Source organism: Ornithorhynchus anatinus, chromosome X5, assembly GCF_004115215.2.
Source record: "Ornithorhynchus anatinus isolate Pmale09 chromosome X5, mOrnAna1.pri.v4, whole genome shotgun sequence".
NCBI classification, from domain to species: Eukaryota; Metazoa; Chordata; class Mammalia; order Monotremata; family Ornithorhynchidae; genus Ornithorhynchus; species Ornithorhynchus anatinus.
Window position 1 is genome coordinate 61,357,756 of NC_041753.1, and position 22,937 is coordinate 61,380,692.

General features: G+C 42.6%; 1 non-coding gene across 1 annotated transcript; it reads left to right on the forward strand.

Moving 5' to 3' along the window:
• The first annotated feature begins 22,070 nt into the window (after positions 1-22,070).
• Positions 22,071-22,209, forward strand: LOC114808317. Its single transcript, XR_003756163.1, has one exon. It is a non-coding gene; the product is annotated as a small nucleolar RNA SNORA7 (small nucleolar RNA).
• The last annotated feature ends 728 nt before the right edge of the window (positions 22,210-22,937 follow it).

A 22,937-nucleotide genomic window follows, 5' to 3' on the forward strand; every position in this document is an offset into this window, starting at 1 on the left:
CAAAACTCACCTGTGCTGGGCGGCAGCGGCATGGGAGAGGGTCATGGGCAGAGACTCAATTACTGCGTGGAAGGAGACAATGGTAAACCACTTCTGTATTTTTACCAAGAAAATTCTATGAATACGCTACCAGAATGATTGCAGATGGAAGTGGGGGGTTCTGGGAGAGATGTGTACATGGCTTTGCTATGGGTCAGGCATGACTAGATAGCATAAGACCACAACAACATGCCTCGGTTCCCTCATCTGTGGAGCAGCCAGAAACTGTAAGCTTGTAGTGGACAGGGAATGTGTTCATTGTTGTATTGTACTCTCCCAAGTGCTTAGTACGGTGCTCTACACACAGTAAGCGCTCAATAAATATGATTGACTGACTGCAAAATGGGGATTAGGGCTGTGAGCTCCTTGTGGGACAGGGACTGTGGCCAACCGAATTTGTTTGTATCCACCTTTGCACTCAGTACGGTGCCTGGGACATTAGAAGTACTTAACAAATGCCATTATTATTATCATTATCAGTCACAGACAGGACCTTCTCAGGGATGTGAGAAATGGACAACGGTCAGCTTGCCCAAAGGCAAAAATGTCCCTTAAAGAAAACATCAACTTTCAAAAGATGGATGTTGGAAAACCTAATGGGCCCTCAACAAGTGCAGTGCATAAAAAGATGAGAGTTATAAGAAGTCTTCCAAATGCTTCCTAAACCACTGACACCTGTTTTCAGCACAGGGGGAGTTTGAATGAGGCTACAAACACCCATGGGTAATGAAAGTGAATTTCAAGGAACTAGAATAATTTTAAGCCAGGCAGGCAAAACAGGTTTATTGGAAACTAAAAATGAAACAAGTAACCTTAGATGGGAGGATAACTATGCTGGAAGATGGAATGAAGAAATGCAGGAAGTGTCACTGCAACACCAAGACTTGTAGAGAAGGAATAGGAGGAGAAGAGAAAATAATAATAATTATGGTATTTGTTAAGCATCTATTATGTGTCAAGCACTGTATTGAATGCTGAGGTAGATACAAGTTAATCAGGTCCCGCATGGAACTCAAAGTCTAAGTAGGAGGAAGAACAGGAATTGAATGCCCATTTTGCAGATGAGGGAACTGAGGCACAGAGGAAGTGAAATGACTTGCCCAAGATCACACAGACCACTGGTAGAGCTGGGATTAGAACCCAGGTCCTCTGACTCCCAGGTCCATGCTCTTTCCGTTAGGCCATGCTACTTTTCGTGAGATGATAGTGAAATTTCAAGAAATTTCATTTCATAAGGGACAATAGTGGAGCAAAAGTGTTTCAGAGAAAAGGAGCTCATTGGTGGACTTAAATGTCATTTTATAGAACAAAATTTTATGTTACTTCCTTTTCACCTTCCATTGTAGTTGGTGAATAATAATAGTGGTATCTAAGTGCTTACTATGTGCTAAGCACTGTACTAAATACTGGAGTAGATAGAAAATAATCAGGTTATATTGTGAGGAGGGGCTCACAATATAAGTAGAATGGAAAACAGGCATTGAAACCTCATTTTTTAGATGAGTAACCTGAGGCCCAGAGAAGTGAGAGAGAAGAGGGAAGATCCTTGGATTTGTTCAATGTTTTAACAATTTCTTTCCCTTGGCACTTATTGGAAAGCAGTGGAAAGAACCTGGGCCTAGGAGTCAGAGGACTTGGGTTCTAATCCCAGCTCCACCATGTACCTGCTGTGACCCTGGGCAAGTCACTTAACTTCTCTGGACCTCAGTTACCTCATCCGTAAAATGGGGATTAAGAATGTGAGCCCCACCTGGGGCATGGAATGTGTCCAACCTGATTAGCTTGTATCTATCCCAGTGCTTAGAACAAAGCCTGGCACAAAGTAAGTGCTTAACAAATACCATTAAAAAATTGTGAAGTGATTTTCCCAAGGCCACACAGCAGGCCCTAGTAGAGCAAGGATTAGAAGCCAGGTCCTCTGACTCCAAGGCTCATGTGTTTTTCACTAGACCACACTGCTTCTCAATAATTGTCAAGGGGAAGAATTTGTTAAAACATTAAACAAATTTAAGGATCTTTTCTCTTTATATGTTTGTCAAGACTCAATAAATGCAAAATGCTTCCCTAGCCTATCTCTCTTAGGATGTTCCTTGCTAGTTTTAGCTACATGAGGAAAGTGAGGTGGAGGATGAGACATTACCTGAAGCATTTAGCTTCCTCCAAATCTGGAAATTAGAAGGAAAGTTTTTTTTTTCTTCCAAAGGAAATTTATTCTGAGCATGTGAAGCCCATGAAGAGAAAGAGTTACAGCAGTGGCCAGAGTTACTTGTCAAAGGGCAATCTCGAATCTATCTGATGAGAAAAGTACTCTTCTTGAGTAAACTGACAAGACATCTAGACACCTAAGGTGTGTCACGGCAGAGCCTATAGGAAGTGAGTCCAGAGAAGGGAGGGGGCAAAGAGAGCGAGGAAGAAGGAAGAGGGAGGAGAATGAGAGGGCAAAGAGAAAAGGAGGAACAAAGAGAGAATGGCAGGAGAGGGGGGGAAAGAGAGTAGGAGGGATGGTGAAGGGGGAGAAGTAAGATGAGAAAAGGGGATTAAAATAATACCTTATATTCATTCTGCACTTTTAGTTTTCCACATCAATTGTGTCATCCTCTCCTCCCAACAACTCTTAGAGGAAGAAGTCCATTTTACAGATGAGGAATCAACTGTGGCTTAGAATCATCTGGTTCCTCGGGGGACCCCATCAGTACTGCCACTAACACTGCATTTTGGATAGAAGTAGTGGCGGCAGCCATTACCAGCTTCTCCTGTGACTGGAACGAGTAGGAGTTTTCAGTGCGGCTGGGAAAACGTAGTTCCAACTGCTCCAGATCCTCCTTGTCCTGCCTAGCCTCAGCAAGGCCCAATGCAGCTGCTACAGTGATTAGTGGTGGCAGCATCAAGCTATTGCTACTGGAAAGGAGGAAGAGATGACCCTGCCTCCTCTTCTTCCTCTTTATTTTCCTTCTCCTTTCCCTTTCGTCCTCCTCCTTCCTATTTCTCTCTCTCCTCGCTGCTACCATACCACCACTACTGCCATAGTGGCTGAGTCATTCCTTCATGTCACTCTGACCAAAGAGGAATTTTTAACAGCTCCCTGCTTTGGCCATTCAGAAGCAGCATGGCCCACTGGAAAGAGCGTGGGCCTAGAAGTGAGGGGATTTGGGTTCTAATCCCAGCTCTGCTAATTGCTTGTGATATGACCGTGGGCCAGTCACTTAACTTCTCTGTGCCTCAGTGTCCTCAATTGTAAAATGGGGATTATATACTTGTTCTTCCTCCTTCTTATACTGTGAGTCCCATGTGAGACAGGTACTGTGTCTAACCTGATTAACTTATATCTACCCCAGTGCTTGACACATAGTAAACTCTAAACAAATGTAATCATCATTATTATCATTCAGGTGATGGAAACTGAAAGCATGGTGGTAACAGCTAATGCAGGACATCTGGTCATGGCCATCTTCAGTTACCTCCAGAACTAACCACACTATCAAGAGCAGCAACTTGGAATATGGATGTTGTGGTATTATTCCTTTACATTTGGAGGAGCTGTTTCCAAGAGGAATTATTCAGAAATGACTTAAGAAGCTCTTTCTCTCTGCACCCATGCCAATCTGCAGAGAAAAACCTCTCCTTTGAAGTGCTTCACAGTTTAAGCTTTTGAATTCAGAAGGTTATTGGTTCCAGTGTTTTGACAGTCTGTTAAGGAAGAGGGAGGTGTAGGGGTGGGTTATGAGCATTGCCCTGGATGAAGGTGGCCAAGAAGCTAAACTTTAAATTTTGGTGAGAATATGCCAGCTGGTGCACATTAGAGATAATGATGACATTACTGTTGAAACTGAACAGCTGGTAGTTAGTTGAAACGATGATGGAAATCAAATAGGGTAATTAAAATACAGTGATCACATCAACTGAAACATCTAAAAAGAAAAATTCTGTTGACCCATATTGGGAGGCTCTGGAATCTCTTTCTCTGAGGAGCTTTAGTATTGGAAAGTAGATACGCATCTGCTTTAGCAATTTTAAGTGCTGAATAAGAGGGGTGGATGAAACAGCCTCTCTGGGTTTCTTCCGGTCTTTTGATTCTATAAAACGTTAAACTTTCTTTTTTAGAAGAGAAGGACAGCAAGGATGGTTGGAATAATATAAAATGTAGATTCCCCTCTAGACTGTAAGCTCACTGTGGGTAGGGAACGTGTCCACCGAGTCTATTACATTGCCCTCTTCCAAGTACTTAGTGCAGTGCTCTGCACACAGTAAGCGCTCGATAAATAGGACTGATAGATTGAGTAAGCTAAGGATCCTAACAAATGATGGGGGATAGAAATGAGGAGGGCATGAGATGGGGATGGAGGTGGCATAGGGGTACCCTCACTGGCAGCAGGAGCAATAATGAATGCCTTTTCTGAGCAGAGCACTATATTAGGTCTTTGGGAATCTACCATAGAAGTAAAAGGACATGATCCTTGCCCTTAAGGAATTTATAGTCTAGCGAGATAGACTATACAAATCCTAAAAAGGATGATGATAATGATAATGACGATGATGTAGTCTCCCATCGATAATGACAGACAAGCCTCGGCCCAGAGATTTCAGGACTGAGAACCTGGACGAGAGCAGAAACGAATCAGTTTGAGCCCTTGGGATTTCTGCCACGCCACTCATGCTCTCAATCCTGCCAGTGGTCTTTCCACTGGGGTGCTGAATTCAACCAGTGAGAAGGCTGGCAGGGATGTCGTGCACTGTGAAGTAAGTAAAAAAAAGTAAAGGTATGAGTACAAATGATAATAATGAATGACTAATTATGGTCCATTTTAAGCACTTACTACGTGCCCAGTATTGTATTAAGCACTGGGATAGATACAAGATAATCAGGTTGGACATAGTCTCTGGCCCCGCAGGGGTGAAAAATCTGAATAGGAGGGGTGAAAAGAAAAGAAGCCAATTCATTCCATAATTAGATATGGACAAGGGTACTGAAGGGGCAGATGGAATGATATATGTGACCGGGAAGGTGGGATTAATTGGGAAATGCCTCTTGGAGGAGGTGATCTTTGAGGAGGGTTTTGGAGTTGGGAAAGGGTGTGGTTTGGTAGATTTGAGGGTGGTGGGAGTTCTAATCTGGGGGATAGGCACCAGCAAGGTGTCTGACCTGGGAGAGTCATATGCAAGATACATAGGCAATGATGGGAGAGAACTGGCCGAGGGGAACTTGGAGGAGGAGGGGAAATAGTCGGAAGCAGTCTCCGCCAGGCTCCACACACACATGTTCCTTGGGCCCCTTGTCTCCCCTGACCTTCTGCCATTCCTTGAGAGAAGTGACAGATGTTTCTGATAGCAACCAACATTCTTAGGATGGAGCAAATCAAACTAAGGAAAGAAACCAATTACTATTTTTTTTACAGCGTTCTCTAAACACCGGGATAGATACAGCATAAGATAAACAGATCAGGGAGTCACTGTTCCACGTAGCTGTACCATTATGAAAATGAAAAGATTCAAATGTACGGAAACGAAGTAGGAGGAAGAAAAAGAAAAATACTACTGAGCATTGATGTAGCATGCCTTCATATGTATTTGATGCCAGAGGAAAATAAAAGACACAAGTATTTGCAAGATAATAGATTCTCACTGGTCTGGTTTAGGCTTGGTCCTGCCTTGAGATGGACTTGGTGACTTCTCAAAGACCCGTCCAGTTTCAGAATGCTCTGATTCGATGAGTGAAGAGGCAAAAAGAAAGGTCAACCCAAGACCTCTATTCTGTCCCGTGCTTGTTTCCTTAGGCCGTGTTGCCTCCCCTTCCTAGTAGAGGATCAATGCCTACCACTGAAAGCTCTTCACTGTTGTTCATTCTAAGTGTGCAGAAAAGTTGTCTGAGTAAAAAGAAGCCGATGGTGGATTTGGAGATATCGGCTAATGGGTTTTGGGTGAAATATAAATTGTGAAAAATGGAACTTCTGAAGTGCTTTAATGCCCTAATAATTGAATTGTGTTGGTTGAATACTTACTGAGTGTTCATAATATGCTAGGTGCTATGTTTCATTACAGCTTCAAGGAATCTTAGCTGGCTTCCGTAAGTTGTAGTCCTTTGCATATAGCTGCATATAGCTGTGGGTGGAAGGGGGGGCGGTATAGGGAGAATGGGTGAAAAGGTCCGGGTGTAATCAGTAGTCCTTTCCATGCTGTGAATACCTAAAGATGGTCCTTTGCCATGGTCTTACATTTGCTTTTCAGGTTGTAACTTGGGCTGTTATTGATTCTGCCCCTGTTTCTCAATTTTTCCAAGGGAGACTTTCCCTTCCTTATTCCAGGGATGCTTTGAATGTTGAAACTAATAAATGATTGCCAAGTGCAGTATAAATGCTACATATTCTCCTTAATGAAAACACATATCTAAATACAAAAAAAAAAGCCTTAGGGAACTTTAGCAGAAGGGAAAAGCTGCCAAAACAATGATTAACTTAAAAACTGCAAAAATAGTTGGAAAATACCAGCAAATTCCCTACCTTTAATTTCAGATCCCTTTAATTTGCATGCTCATTACACGTTTCTTGGAAAAGGCGAAGGGCAGGGATTATTATATGAGAAGGCATCTCCTTCAGAAGGATGGAAACCTGAAGTATGAGTGAATTTAGGTGTTGAATAAGAATGTAATTTTATGACAGTGCTAGTAAGTGGTAGTAATAGGAGGATTAGAAGCCCATATTCTGAAAGGGGAAACTCTTTATGCTTCTTGGGAGATATAAAGAGGATTCTTTAAATCTTGGATCTGTGACCTTTGGGTAATTGATATTTGCCCCAACCCCATACTTATGTACATATATTTAAATTATATATTGTAAATTATTTATATTAATATCTGTCTCCCCCTCTGGACTATAAGCTTGTTGTGGGCAGGGAATATGTCCACTAACTCTGCTGTTTTGTACTCTCCCAAGTGTTTAGTTCAGTGTGCCACACATAGTAAGCACTCAATAAGTACCATTGATTGATTGATTGATTTTATATATTTAGCAAAGAACAACTCCCTAATTTCCCTATCACTTTATCACAGAAAGAATTTGGGCAAGTGTGGACTGATGAGCATCTAAATTCTCTGCATCTGGTAGAATGTAAACCATACACCCAACTGGAAGTAAGTTGGAGAGAACAGTTGGGGAAGGAAACTGTTAATGTTGAGATGCCTCCGAGGGGGGGAGGTCCCCATTTCTAGGGGAGCCATCTTCCCAAGGTAATGGTAGGATTGTGTGTTCAAAGCAGAGGATGGCCAGGACAATGACTGTGAGTGGCTTGCTGGCCCCAATTTGAAATTGACCAAGAAACCTGCAGAGATCGAGGCAGAATTGACCACTGGGAGCTGACCTGTCACTCCCAGACTCTTGATTGTACATACATATATGTACATTAGCATCTGGCAACAGTATGAGTTTGGGAGTCAGAGGTCACGGGTTCTAATCCTGACTCCGCCACTTAGCTGTGTGACTTTGGGCAAGTCACTTAACTTCTCTGTGCCTCAGTTACCTCATCTGGAAAATGGGGATTAAGACTGTGAGCCCTACGTGGGACAACTTGATTACTTAGTATCTACCCAGCGCTTAGAACAGTGCTTGCATAGGAAACACTTAACAAATACCAAAATTATTAAAAGGCTCTTTTTAGCGAGACCCCATTGGTGAGCACCTTCCATGCAAGAACTGAAAAAGAAAAAGAAAGTTCCTGGAGGGAAAGACAGAAATATCTTGATTGGAAAATCATTAAGAGAAAAAACTACTATCACTCTGGATTTTGATAGGATTTATGTATGCAAATCCCCTGAAAATATAAGGAATCAGGTGTTCTTGAAAGCCCTCAACTTAAAGCCACAAACAGCATATGGAATGGTACTGTTCATTCTGTGGGATAAATATAAATAAGATTAAATTGATATCTAAAATCAGTCACAGATTAAGACAATGTATTTTGGCAGTCAACTTCTAGAGCACTCATTTCTGATGGGGAGCTGGATATGATGATAATAGTATTTATTAAGTGCTTACTGTGTGCCAGGTGCTGTCCTAAGCGCTACTCTTGTTACTAATAATAATGTTGGTATTTGTTAAGCGCTTACTATGTGCAGAGCACTGTTTTAAGCGCTGGGGTAGACACAGGGTAATCAGGTTGTCCCACATGGGGCTCACAGTCTTAATCTTAATTTTACAGATGGGGTAACTGAGGCACAGAGAAGTTAAGTGACTTGCCCACAGTCACACAGCTGACAAGTGGCAGAGCTGGGATTCGAACTCATGACCTCTGACTCCAAAGCCCATGCTCTTTCCACTGAGCCACGCTGCTTCTCTACTACTTAGGCAGCTCTCATTTCTCACCAGCCTCTGGGAGCCTTTCCCTGAGTGCAGCAGGCAGAGCCCTCCCCAGGCCTGAGACTATCGCCCGTGTACCTCGCCCAATCAGTTAGTGGGATGGATGGAGGGCCTAGGCTGTACGCTGGGCAGGGCCCCTGACCACAGTGGGCTTTTCCCCAGGGTGGCATTATTGGTTGTGTATGATGGTAATTACTTCATGTACATTAGAAGACAGGCAAAATTATATTCCCTTTTCCTATTTTCCAGGGCAATATTTGTGAGTGTTTGTTATATAACTAGCTTTAAAAATAAAAAGAAATCTTTCAGAAGAGCTTTGGAAAGTTGATATGACAACCATCTATATCAGTGTATCGTAGGTTTAGAAATTGGCTATATGCAAATATGCACTTAGGCAATTTTTCAAAAGCATATTATTACCCTCTTCTTTCTGTATAGCAGCTACCTACTTTGAATTTTCGAGGGCCTTTATGATGAATTTAATTAAGACATTTTAAAAATAAATGGATTTTCATTCTCTTAAATTGCTCAGTCCCTTTATGGTAATCATTCATGTTAAAATACTATTTAATAAGCAGGTAATTATATCAGCTGCATCATCTTCGAACCATGGACAGCTCTATTAATCATATCTCCAATTAACAGATGAGTCTGAGGCACATGGCATTTAATTACTTTTTCAAGGCAAATGGAAGACCAGTGGCAATGTTAAGAAGAAATTTTACTCCAATTAGCAGAAAACAGTTCCCCTCGAGAGCTCATAACACTCTTCTTGTTGATAGTTTTACAGGGATTCCAAAGCCTTATGATGTCTTGCAAATAGCCACCTAACTTCTTGCCTAGGATGAAGAACATTCTATGCCAGGTGAAAAGAAGAAAATCATATGTTCATTTGCTTTATTACCAGTGTCTCCTGGGGGAAAGAGAAGAAAGGTCAGAGACAGACAACAAATCATCCAATATAAATTGCTCATTATTATTACTATTGTTGATAGTAGTAATAACAATAATAATAATAATAGTGATATTTGTTTATGCTTACCATGTGCCAAGCACTGTACTAAGCACTGGGGTAGTTACAGGACAATCAGGTCAGGCATACTCCTTCCACATGGGACCCACATTCTGAAGGAGAACAGTTGTTTAATCCTCATTTTATAGATGAGGAAATTGAGGCACAGAGAAGTTAAGTGACTTGCCCAAGGCCACCCAGCAGGCAAATAGTGGAACAAGGATTAGAACCCAGATTTCCTGACTCCCAAGGTCATGATCTTTTCACTAGGCCAAATTGCTTCTCACTTAAGCTCCAATCATTGAAAAATTGAAATTGCTGAGGTGTCCAAAAATCCACAGTGATTTGTGAATGTGTTCAATAGACCATTTGCCATTTTAACCTTCCTCTTTTCAGTCTCACAAAGGACTAGGACACAGTAAAGGACCATGGGAGGTGGCCAAAAATCCTGTAGCCTGAAGCAACAAATGCCTGAGACTCTTTGTTAATTTGCTACTTTAGCTTAGCTGCATTATTCTGTTGGCAATTGGTTTAGATAAATGAATGAACTGCTGGTGACAGAATATTGTTTTCAACAACAGAAGTTCCATTTTGACATTCCAGTTTCCATGGGAAGTTGCTATATGCCTGGAAAGCAACTGGTAAAAAAAGGTATATGTGCTGGTGAATGTTTTGCTCTTATTTATTTGTCCAGGTGTTAAAAACGTATGGTCAATTTGAAATGTAATTTTCAAATACTTCATAAATCGAAGCCACCGCCACCAGAGAATAAAATAGCCTCACTGAGCGTCAGTGAACACAGAAATGTGTGTAGTTCAAAGTCTTGTTTGGCAAGAAATTCTCTAGGCTCTTCACTATCATTGCAAAATATTCTGGAAAGAAAAATATTAAAACAAACATTTGTATTAAAATTAAGAAAACATTTGTGTATTATAGAAAATCCAAGGTATACAAAAGGAATTTCTATGTTTTCATTTTTGAAGCTTTTTAACATCAAAAAAGTAGCAACTTGAGATTTTTTTCTTACATGTAGTAAGAAAAAAAAGCCCTACTACTCTCTCAGCCTATCAGATTCCCTTTCAAAGAGAGTTTTACAATGTATAACTTCCCCAAATTGCAGATTTATGCAGAAAAATAAGGGATAATGATAAGGAATCTGACAAATCTTTTAACTATAACAGTGCTAGTGAGGCTACTATAATTTATGTATAGATACTGATTCTAATTAAGTAATAGTAGAAGTTGCCTTTGAATTTATGAGGCTATAATCAACTCCCTTATGTTCAATAAATGCCACAGCTACAGTCTGTGGTGTTAATTTCACACTACAGTGGGAGCTAGTGATTGTTGCCAAATATACTCATAAGTCACAGGCAATTTGGATTATTACCGTAGTGCACACTGCATCAAGAAATGAGCTAGTCCATAATCACTTTTTAAAGTCATTACTGAGTATTTGAGCATTATAATGCTTGTGTCTTTAATAAAGCATAGTGGAGTTGCTTCCTACCCTGGAAAATGATCTTCTTAGATGCTGTAAATACTAACAGTCCTTGATGCAAATAACAGGTAACAAGTTTCTCCCTCCTTAGCCTTTTGGCCAAATAGATCTCTGGGCATAAGAGATCTATAAAGCCCCAATTTTTCCTGGAAACCACCTCAAGTGAGATAGTCCTACTTGAGGTAAGGATATACTTACAGTCTATACTTAGACTGTGAGCCCCATGTGGGACAGGGACTGTGTCCAACCTGATTAACTTGTATCTACCCCAGCACTTAGAACAGTGCTTACCAAATATAATAATGATAATAATAGTATTGATATTCCCTTAGGCAAAACTGCCAATTTGGGATCAAAGTCCATTTGATTTCCCAGTTGCGCATGGTTATTCCCAACTCTAAGAGCTTGCTGGCTAGAATATGTGCTGTTCACTTTCAATTTCCTGAAGTATGGTGTCAAGGAAGGCAGTCTCACTTTGTGGTTTAATGTTAGAATCACTTTCCTACAAGTATCATGGAAAAAAGATGGGAAGCTGGAGAAACTTAGAAAAACATATAACCTCTTTTTTCCCCCCAACATAGGTGCCAGTTGAAATTTATAAGAAATTCCACATGGAACCATTTATTATTTGGACTATTATTTGTTAATCCAAACCTGACAGAAACCACTTTGGAGCAGTTACCTGTTGCTTGAGATCAGCTAATTGGCTAATGGCTATCAATTAACTCCAAGGGATGGTTTGAGGGGATGCTGTTTGGGACTAGCTCTTAGAAGAGGAGAGGGGAACAAGAAGAGCCAAATTCCAAAAGGATGTTCAATCTGTTGATCAGTCTTCTCTTTTCCTTCTGTGCTCTATTTGAACAAAGGAGAAAACTAAGAAGTAGAATCTGGCATTTTCTCCCAGCCCTACTGACTTTTTTTCATCTAGGCATCTCCTTTGGCCCTCCTGGTTTACCGAGCAAGCACTCTTCATGAGAGAGAACTCTTCTGTTTCTTTTTTTCTTGTGGTATTTTTGAAGCGCTTACCATGTGCCAGGCACTGTACTAAGTGTTGAGTAGATACAAGATAATCAGGTTGGACATGGTCCGTTTCTCACATGAGGCTTATGTTAATACCCATTTTACAGATAATAATTATTATTATGGTATTTAAGCACTTACTATGTGCCAAACCCTGTTATAAGCTCTGGGGTAAATACAAGGTAATCAGGTTGTCCCACGTGGGGCTCACAGTCTTAGTCCCCATTTTACATATGAGGTAACTGAGGCACGGAGAGGTTATGTAGCTTGCCCAAGGTCACACAGCAGACAAGTGGTGGAGGAGGGATTAGAACCCGTGTCTTCTGACTCTGAAGCCCAAGCTCTTGCCAGTAAGCCATGCTGCTTCAGATGAGGCAACTGAGGCACAGAGAAGTAAAGTGACTTGCCCAAGGTCACACAGCAGACAAATGTGAAGCCAGGATTAGAACCCAGGTCCTTCTGACTCAGGCCCGTGATCTCTCCACTAGGCCATGTTGCTTCCCTAGTACAGTGTAATAGAGTACAATAGAGGTACAGTAGTGGTACGATAGTACAATTAAGGGCAGTAGACTTAGTAGACATGATCTCTTCCCTCAAGCAATTAACCACCCTGGGGGTGACCACAAGTTTGTGATTAGAGCATTTGAACATCATTTCTTGAGGAATCAACCAGCAACAAAAGTAAAAAGACAAACTTTTCCTCATGCCTGATGGACAAGCAAATAGAGACAGAGGCTTCCTGCTGACTTCCAGCACCCGTTCTGCTTCCTGTGATTAGTTAGGCAGCCCATTGTCTAACATATTTTCCAGCACTATCAATCTAAAATCTTGTTCTGCATTTTCTTAAGGAAATCCAGGGATGGTTTAATTGGAAGACTAGTTACAAATTTCAGGATTGACATTTGAGAAAAAAGGACATGGAGAATCTATCGGGGAAGCAGACACTAAAATGAAGTACAGATAGAGGGAATCATCAGAATTTAAAGACATATACATGAGTGCTCTGAGGGGAGGAGGGCAGAGTGAGTACCAAAGTGCTTAGATGCCACAGAAGTAATACTCATAATTGTGCTTTTTGTTAAGTGCTTACTATGTGTCAAGCACCATCCTACGCCCGGGAAGATACAGGATAATCAGTTTGGACACAGTCTCTGTCCCCCACAGGGGTCACAGTCTAGGTAGAGAGGAGAACAGGTATCAAATCCTCATTTTACAGATGAGGTAACTGAAGCACAGAGAAGTGAAGTGGCTCCTACTCAATCCTAATCCTCCTTGACCTCTCAGCTGCCTTTGACACTGTAGATCATCCCCTTCTCCTCCACACCTTATCTCACCTTGGCTTCACGGACTCCGTCCTCTGCTGGTTCTCCTCTTATCTTTCTGGCTGTTCATTCTCGGTCTCCTTCGCAGGCTCCTCCTCCCCCTCCCATCCTCTAACTGTAGGAGTTCCTCAAGGGTCAGTTCTTGACCCTCTTCTGTTCTCCATCTACACTCTCTCCCTCGGTGAACTCATTCGCTCTCATGGCTTCAACTATCATCTCTATGCAGATGACACACAAATCTACATCTCTGCCCCTGTCCTCTCCCCCTCTCTTCAGGATCGTATCTCCTCCTGCCTCGGGGATGTCTCTACCTGGATGTCTGCCCACCACCTAAAACTCAACATGTCCAAATCTGAGCTCCTTATCTTCCCTCCCAAGCCCTGTCCTCTTCCTGACTTCCCTATCACTGTGGACGGTACGACCATCCTTCCCGTCTCTCAGGCCCGCAACCTCGGTGTCATCTTTGACCTGTCTCTCTCGTTCACCCCACACATCCGATCCGTCACCAAAACCTGCCAGTCTCACCTTTATAATATAGCCAAGATCCGCCCTTTCCTCTCCACCCAAATGGCTATCTTATTGTTACGGGCTCTTATAATATCCTGGCTAGATTACTGTGTCAGCCTTCTCTCTCATCTCCCTTCCTCCTCTCTCTCCCCGCTCCAGTCTATTCTTCACTCCGCTGCCCGGCTCATCTTCCTGCAGAAACGTTCGGGGCATATCACTCCCCTTCTTAAAAACCTCCAGTGGTTGCCTATCAACCTCCGCGCAAAACAAAAACTTCTCACTCTAGGCTTCGAGGCTCTCCATCACCTTGCCCCTTCCTACCTCTCCTCCCTTCTCTCTTTCCACTGCCCACCCCGCATGCTCCGCTCCTCTGCCGCCCACCTCTTCACCGTCCCTCATTCTCGCCCACCCCGCCATCGACCCCTGGGCCATACCCTCCTGCGGTCCTGGAATGCCCTCCCTCCTCACCTCCGCCAAACTAATTCTCTTCCCCTCTTCAAAAGCCTACTTACAGTTCACCTCCTCCAAGAGGCCTTCCCAGACTGAGCACCCCTTCTCCCTCTACTCCCTCTACCGCCCCCCTTCACCTCTCCGCAGCTAAACCCTCTTTCCCCCCCATTTCCCTCTGCTCCTCCTCCTCTCCTGTCCCATCCCCTCAGCACTGTACTTGTCTGCTCAACTGTATATATTTTCATTACCCTATTTATTTTGTTAATGAAATGTACATCACCTTGATTCTATTCATTGCTATTGTTTTTGTCGGTCTCCCCCGATTAGACTGTAAGCCCATCAATGGGCAGGGATTGTCTCTATCTGTTGTCGAATTGTACATTCCAAGCACTTAGTACAATGCTCTGCACATAGTAAATGCTCAATAAATACTATTGAATGAATGAATGAATGACACACAGCAGACACTTGGTAGAGCTGAGATCAGAACCCAGATCCTCTGACTTGCAGGCCTGTGCTCTTTCCAGTAGGCATGCTACTTCTAAGTACTGGAGGAAATAGAGTGAAGAGATAAGAAGCACGAGAAGCAGCATGGCCTAGTGGATAAAGCACGGGCCTGGGAGTCAGAAGGTCAAGGGTTCTAATCCCGGCTCCGAAACTTGTCTCCTCTGTGACCTCGGGAGAGTCACTTCATTTATTTGTGCCTCAGTTACCTCATGTGTAAAATGAGGATTGAGACTGTGAACCCCACATGGGGCAGGGTTTGCATTCAACCCGATTTGCTTGTAGCCACCCCAGCACTTAGTATGGTGCGTGGCACATAGTAAGTGCTTAAAAATGCCATTATTATTATTATTATGAGAGATTAATTAGGGAAGAGCTCCTGGGGAGAATAGGATTTCAGAAGGGCTTTGAAGATGAGAAGAAAGCATGTAGGTTTGGGAATTTTTTTTTTCCCAACAAGCATTTGGGAAACATGCAGGCTTGGCCACTGAATGAGGGGATGGGAGTAAAGAAACGTACCTATAAGAGTCCAAAGGAAAGTCACTGAAACAACCTAGGTGCAACCCCTTCAGAAAGTCATCGACTCAATAGTGTACAGACTTATTGTAAATTCCGCTCTGGCTCTGTTGCTGTCTAGCTGGACTTTATTTTCCCCAGTGGCTGAGTCAATGGTTGGTAGTTAATAGAGTCATCTGGATCATAGATCCAATAAGGGTAATTGTCCTGGTTCTGTGAGAAGCAATGGTGGAAAGACAGGGGTGGTTCTGCTCCCAAGCCTGGGTCACTTACATCCACTTCCTCCTGCATTCTCCAGCCACCAATCAATCAGTCATATTTATTGAGCACTTAGTGTGTGCAGAGCACTGTACTAAGCCCTTGGGAGAGTACAATACAACCCAATTCGCAGATACGTTCCCTGTCCATAACGAACCAGCTCCCTCCTTCCCAGCTATATTCTATGTAGCTGCAGCAGCTCTCTAAGGTGCAGGCCTGGGACTGTTTGGAGGGCTGAGAAGACAGATTATCTTTTGAGAAGCCTGGCACTGCTACAAATCAATCAATCAGTAGTATTTATTGAGGGATTACTGGGTGCAGAGCACTATATCAAGCCCTTGGGAGACACATTCCCTGCCCACGATGAGCTGGTCGATCTCTGGGGGAGAGATCTAAGGGCACAGCTTCCACTCTATTTTAAAGGATGTCTCCCCCTGTATCTTGTAAACTCCCCAGGGGCAGGGATTACATCTACCAACTCTATTGCATTGTACTTTCCCAAGTGCTTCGTACAGTGCTCTGCACACAGTAAGCACTCAATAATTCCAGTGATGGATTGATTGATTCAACAATCTTTCTGCTTCTCTCCACCAACCCCTAAGAGTGACAGGGCCCTGCACGCTCCAACCCAGAACCTCTTAAGAATGGCCCTGTAAGTAAGATTCCTAGAACACAGGCCACAGGGTACCATTTTGTGCTCTGCAGCACAAGGTACAGCAATTATCCACCCTGAGGGGTGTCCACAAGTCTATGATTAGAGTATTTGAATATCATTTCTTGAGGAGCCAACCAACAATAAAAGTAAAAGGCAAACTTTACCTCATGCTTGATGCACAAGCAAATATAGACAGAGGTTTCCTGCTGACTTCCAGCTCCCTTTCGGTTTCCTGTGACTTGTTAGGCAATCCAGTGTCCAACATATTTTCCAGCACTATCAATCTTAAATCTTTTCTCTATTTTTTTAAGGAAATCCAGGGTTACTTTAATTGGAAGACTGGTTACAAATTTCAGCACTGACAGTCAAGAAAAAAGGACATGGAGAATCTGAGGATGGTGGGGAAAAAGAGAGAGACCAAGATAGAGTTTTCTAAGAAATTTTCTGTCAGCTTCCCTTGCCAGCAAAGATTCAAAATTGCAAGGGATGTAGAGGATGATTTTTTCTTAGGAACCTCGCTGACTGGCCACGGTAAAACAAAAGATATCTGGTTTCAAAATTATTGCTAATTATTGCTTTCTCTTTTGGCCAAGCAACTTTTTTTTTCTTTCTAGGTTATTGAATCTCCTTTATGTTAGGAATTATGTAGTTATTTGGGGTTTATTTAATCTATTTAGGGGTTAACTCTTGATGTTCTTGGAATCTTTTGACAGTTTCCTAAGTGAATACCCAAGGCAGCCTCTGATTGTACCTAGTTCCTCACAAATAATAATAATAATAATAATGTTGGTATTTGTTAAGCGCTTACTATGTGCCGAGCACTGTTCTAAGCTCTGGGGTAAACACAGGGGAATCAGGTTGTCCCACGTGGGGCTCACACTTAATCCCCATTTTACAGATGAGGGAACTGAGGCACAGAGAAGTTAAGTGACTTGCCCACAGTCACACAGCTGACAAGTGGCAAATGATTGACAGCAGTTTTGCTATCAATAAACTAACTTCAGACAATAGGGAACTGCTTCAAAAGGATGAGTTTTCTTTGTTAACAAATAACATTCTGAATAATACATGGTCACAGATTGAAAAGAAGACTGTAATTCAATCAATTGGTTTGGATGATGTCATAATCCACAAGGACAGCAGAGTACCTGCAATTCAATCCTTTCAAGTTCATTTCTTCTAATATTCACAGCAGGGCTTCAACCGGCATTTACTTCATCACTTCCAACCTTTGGATATTTTAGTTTATCACAGGATAGACTCAAGAGCTTTAGAAAAGGATTAATTCATTTTTTTAACATGGTTTTATAAGTGAGTCTAAAAGCTAGGGTATTGTTACTGAGATGGAGGGGAAAGAACTAGGGAATATAGGGGAAGATAAGTATGATTCCTTTTCACCTTCTGACCCTGAGATTTGCAGCCCATGAGAAAGTTTCTGTGTGTGTGTGTGTGTGTGTGTGTGTGTGTGTGCGTGCCTTTGGAGTGTCTTACATCCTTATGTTTGCAAAATTCCTCTTAGAGAAAGGTCTCTATCACAGTGGCCTGTGTTTTGTGAGCATGTGATTCGATATTACAAATTGCTCAAACCTTGAGACCTTATCTTTTAAAATCACAATCAGAAATTCAGTAAACCTCAGTAGTCTTTTCAATCCATGTATTCAGCAACATTTACAGACTCACTTATTAGTAATTTCATTCTACAGTAGTGTTTTCAGAACATAGGGATCTCAGGCCTGGTTTCTCCAACTACAACAGTTTAAGTAATTGAAGTTAAAACTGACAGTGTTTCAGATATCCAGATCATGTTCCACTCTGTTCTACATAGATCTAGCCTCAAGCTAAATCACAACAGGTTCTTACCTTGAAAAGAACTCAATGTATTTCCTAGTTTGTTAGTTTGTTACAGGATTTATTAAGCACTTACTATGTATCAAGCACTGTATTAAGCCCTGAAGAGAATCAAATCAGACTAAGGCCCTGCCACATGGGCCTGTCAGTTAAAGAGGTAAGAGAGAGGGGATATCTTCTTCCCAACCTCCTATTATCTAGGGTGTGTCTTCCATAGCATATTATCTGAATAATTCAGGCCTCAAGATATCTTTTGTCCTCAAGTATCTGAATATTTCAGGTGAAGTGTTGCCAGTCGTGTTCTTGCCCTTTGATTCAAAACATGTGTGAGGAGAGTGCTGAAGGCTGAAAATTCATGATGTGGATATTTTGGGCCAGAAAAACACTTTGGCCTGAAATATTTGAATAATGGAAGCCAAAACAGACTTTTAGGTCTGAATGATCTGGAGATCAACTTCTCTTTGCGTTTCACAGACATTGTACCAAGGCTGAAAGTAACTTGGAATAGACTGGAACTTAAAAAAGTCCTGGACTGATTTTTTGGGGGTGATAGGGGTAATGGTGGGTGTGGCCCTTTCAGAAGAGGAGGACAGCACTCCTTCCCACATGGGCCCATGCCGGGGAGGATCTGTATCACTGGTTCCATCCTCAGCCCTGCTGTCTCTTGCTTGCAGTTGCTGTCTCTAGCCCTTCGGTGAGGAAGCAAAAGTGAATCCCCCTTCGCTGGCTTGCCATTTCTCTATGCAGAAGGTACTGCCCTACTCTGCTGCCAGATGAACAGGGGTGTGTTGAGGGAGAACTGTGATCACTTTGGGAGGCCTGAGGTCTAATCTGTGCTTCACTACTTGCTGCTGTGTGATCTGGATAAGTCACTTGATTTCTCTGTGCTTCAGTTTCCTTGTCTGTAAAATAGGGATTCGATATCTGTCCTATTTTTTTTAAGGTACTTGTTAAGTTCTTATTATATCCCAGGAATTGTACTAAACATTAGGGTAGATAAAAGATAATCAGGTCGAACCCAGTCCCTGCCCCAAGTGGGGCTCACAGTCTAAATGAGAAGGAGAACAAGTATCAAACCCCCATTTTACAGATGAGGAAACTGAGGCCCAGTGAAGTGACTTGCCCAAGGTCACACTGCAGACACATGGCAGAGCCGGGATTAGAACTCAGGTTCTCTGACTCCCAGGCCTGTGTTTTTTTCACTAGACTACACTACTTCTCTGCTTCCTTTCTACTTAGACTGTGGGTCCCTTTTGGGACAAGGACTGTGTACAATCTGATCATCTGATATCTACCCCAGTGCTTAGAACAGTGCTTGGCACTTAGTAAGCATTTAGCACATACCACAATTATGATTATTTCATGCCCAGCAGCACCAGTTAGTTTTGTTTTTGTTTTTACTTTCAGCATTGCATGGAACTTTCTTGACAGATACTTTTTAAAGAGTTCTTTCTTGGGGTATTCTAGTCCCCTCCTTGACTTTTTAGCATCTCCTTCCATTTCTCTCTGGTTGGGATCTGGTCCTTGTAGAGGTTGGTGAGGAACCAGCCTTCAGCTCAATCCTCTTGAATGGGATAATTATCTGCTCCCCATTTTGTTTCTGGTTTCTCTTTTCTGGAACTTTCCCTAATTCCAGAGAGGTTTTTTTTTTTTACAGAGCTTTCCTTAATTTTGGAATAGCATATGAATGACAGCAATCTACTTTGGATCAAGTATTTATCCACAACATAAAAGTTTCCACTGCTCACCACCCCCACACATTGAGAACTCTGACTGGCTGAGTAACCTTGTAACTTCACCTCTCCTTAGCTCGTGGCTCTCCAGTGGAAATTGATAGCATTGACCTTCTTTCATGGAAACTAATGAATAAGTGATTGCAGAATACTTCTGAAATGTAAAATACTCTACAAAGGCTAGTTAATAATGGTAGATCAATTGACAGCCTTAAAAAACCTTCCATATCTGAATTGAAAAAGGCCAAACCATGCAACCTATGGGTCAGACAGCCTGAGTGGAAGGCTTACTATGGCTCCTTTAACTGCAGTGATCTGGAATTCTTATTGTCTATCAGTGTCCTTGTGTTCTTATGTTGATTTGTCTTTATGTATTTAATCATTCCTCACTGCCCTTTGCCACCATACCCACTTTTAGGTAGCGAGACATGTGAGGGCCAGAGATCCAGTCTTATATATCCTTTATTCTATTCTTCCTCAATGCTTAGTACAGTGTTTTGTACACAGTTGATTCTCAATAAATTCCAATGTATGAATGAACCAATACCCAGATAAAGGCTAAGAGTAGCTGATGGGATAAAAAGACCAAGAGGATGGGGATTCCTCAAACAATGCCTTCTGGAGAAGATGGCCATTTTGAAGGTCTCTAAAGTTGGGAAGGAAATAGTATGGTGGATTTGAGTGGAGAGGAAATTCCAAGCAGGGAGAAGGGTGGGTGCAATTAGTCTGGCCTGAGAGAGTTGAGAGTGAGATATAGTGAAGAAGTTAGCTTGGGAAGAGTGAAGAATGTGAACTGGAGTGTAGTGGGAAAAGAAAGTGAAAAGGTAAGTAGGAGACACTGGTGGAGAGACTTGAATCAGATGAGTTTTGAGAAATGGGTAGCTATCTGAAGTCCTTGAGGAGGGAAGGGATATGTTTTCAATGGTATTTGAGGAAGATGATCCAGACAAGTGAGTGTAGGACAGACCGGAGAGAGGAGAGGCTTGATGCAGGAAGATGAGTAAGAAGATGTGGTAGTCAACAGGGTTTGGACCAGGAGATGAGAGCTTGGATCAGGTAGATGGCCATAGGAGTGGAAAGAAAAGGAGCTGGGATTTCAATCTATGAAGGCCTTAGCAACAACTGAGGAATAAAATCCAGGGGGTAGTTTGTCAACAGTACCCTAGTTTCTAGTTTTAGAAACTCCCTTGAAGCAGTTTATGTCTCTCAGTGAAGGATGGATGTTTTCAGTCTCTGCCTTTCGCCAGATAATGCCAGGGCCTTTGACAGTGACCCTAAAAAATGGCTGGTGCCTTTCTATAATGAAAAGGGGATACCCAGTGAGGCCCTTTTCCCCACCACAACTGCTGATGATAGAAACTGGGAATTATCAGCTCTCTTCTGTGAGGTTCTGACATTGTTTAAAAACATGTTGAATTCAGAGATAAATGAACTGTGGTTGTTTGGACAAAGAAGCATTAATGCGTGTGGAGGGCCAACCAACACTTGGAGCGAAGAGGAAAATTTTTTTTTAGGAAATCTGGGCCTGATGAAAGGAGAATAAAGAAAGAAGGAGTGGTCAAGTTAAGGTTAATGCTGACATTGACAATGACACTGAAGGGCCTTGAATGAAGCGAAGAGAGATGTAATCTTTCTCTTCGCCCTCCCTCATCCTCCTCCCTCAACCCCAACTCCCTAAAAATAATCATAATAATTGTATTTGTTAAGGGCTTCCTATGTGCCACACATTGTTCTAAGCGCTGGGGTAGATTCATTCAATCGTATTTATTGAGCTCTTACTATGTGCAGAGCATTGTACTAAGCACTTGGAATGTTCAATTCGGCAACAGATAGACAATCCCTGCCCAATAATGGGCTCACAATCTAAACGGGGGAGACAGACAGCAAAGCAAAACAGAACAAAACAAAACAAGACAAGGTAATCAGGTTGGACACAGTCCTGGTCCCACTTGGGATTCACAGTTTTAATCCCCATTTTACAGATGAGGTAACTGAGGCACAGATAAGTTAAGTGACTTGTCCAAAGTCATTCAGCACATAAGTGGCAGAGCTGGGTTTAGAACCCATGTCCTCTGACTCCCAAGCCCGTGCTCTTGCCACTAGGCCATGCTGCTTTTCTTAAACCTCATTCTCCCCGTTCCCATTTTGTTGCAGCTGCTGCTGGTTACAAAAATAGCTTCAGGAGGGATGGAGAAGGGAAGTCAGGGAGGCCCACACTTTACATTGAGACTTCCATTGGGCATTCCCTGCTCATTCCCCAGCACGGCCTCAAGTCATCTGGTCCTGTTAAAGGTGCAATAAAGTGAAAGAGTCAGCATAGGGACCAACTTTTCATTTTGAGTACAGGTATCATCAACTTTCCCCTCTCAGGGTCGCACCTGGAGAGTTTCCGGTACTCTACCAGTGTCGGCTAAGGGAGGGAAGAGTCAAGCAGAGACATACCCATTCCATTCCTAACTTGGGCAGTGGCTAGAGAGTGGAAGGCAATCTGCTACAAGTCAGAAGTCTCCTGTGCTGGGCAGCAATGGCATGGGAGAGACTTGAGGGAAGAGATTCAAGTTTACTGCGTGAAAGGAGGCAATGGTAAACCGCTTCCTTATTTTTACAAAGAAAACTCTGTGGATCCACTACCAGATCGATTACAGATGGAAGTGGAGTGTTCTGGTAGAGATGTGTCCATGGTGTCGCTATGGGTCAGAGACGACTCGACAGCATAAGACAAGACAGTCGTCAATTTAGGGTGGAGCTTTGGGGAGGCGGCCTTCCAGGGGCAAGGCTTTCAGATGGGTGGGAGATAAAGAGGCAGAGAGTCCCAGAGAGGTAGAGAGTAGAGAGACAAATAGGAGACAGACAGTGAGGTCAGAGAGGGAGTCTGAAAGGGGTACCGGGGGCAGGTCTGTATCCAGGGTGGGTAGGGGTAGAAGAAACCCCCTTATACATGATGGAGCTGCTGAGTTGAAGTGAAATTCCTAGCCTAGACTTGGAGGCTAGATAGGGTGAGTTAAGCCCCTAACTAGGCCCAGAACTACAATGAGGGAGAGAATCCTGCCCTGCGGGGAGGAGCTCATCCCCTTACTACTCCCAACTAAAGCCAGGGACCCGAGAGATCCCAACACTGACCATAGCAGAGAGTAATCAAGAATCTGACCCTGCCACAGCTTAATTGGATGGAGGTAATTCAATAGAGACATTACCACCTTGAGTCTCCATTTCTTGTTGGCCCCCAT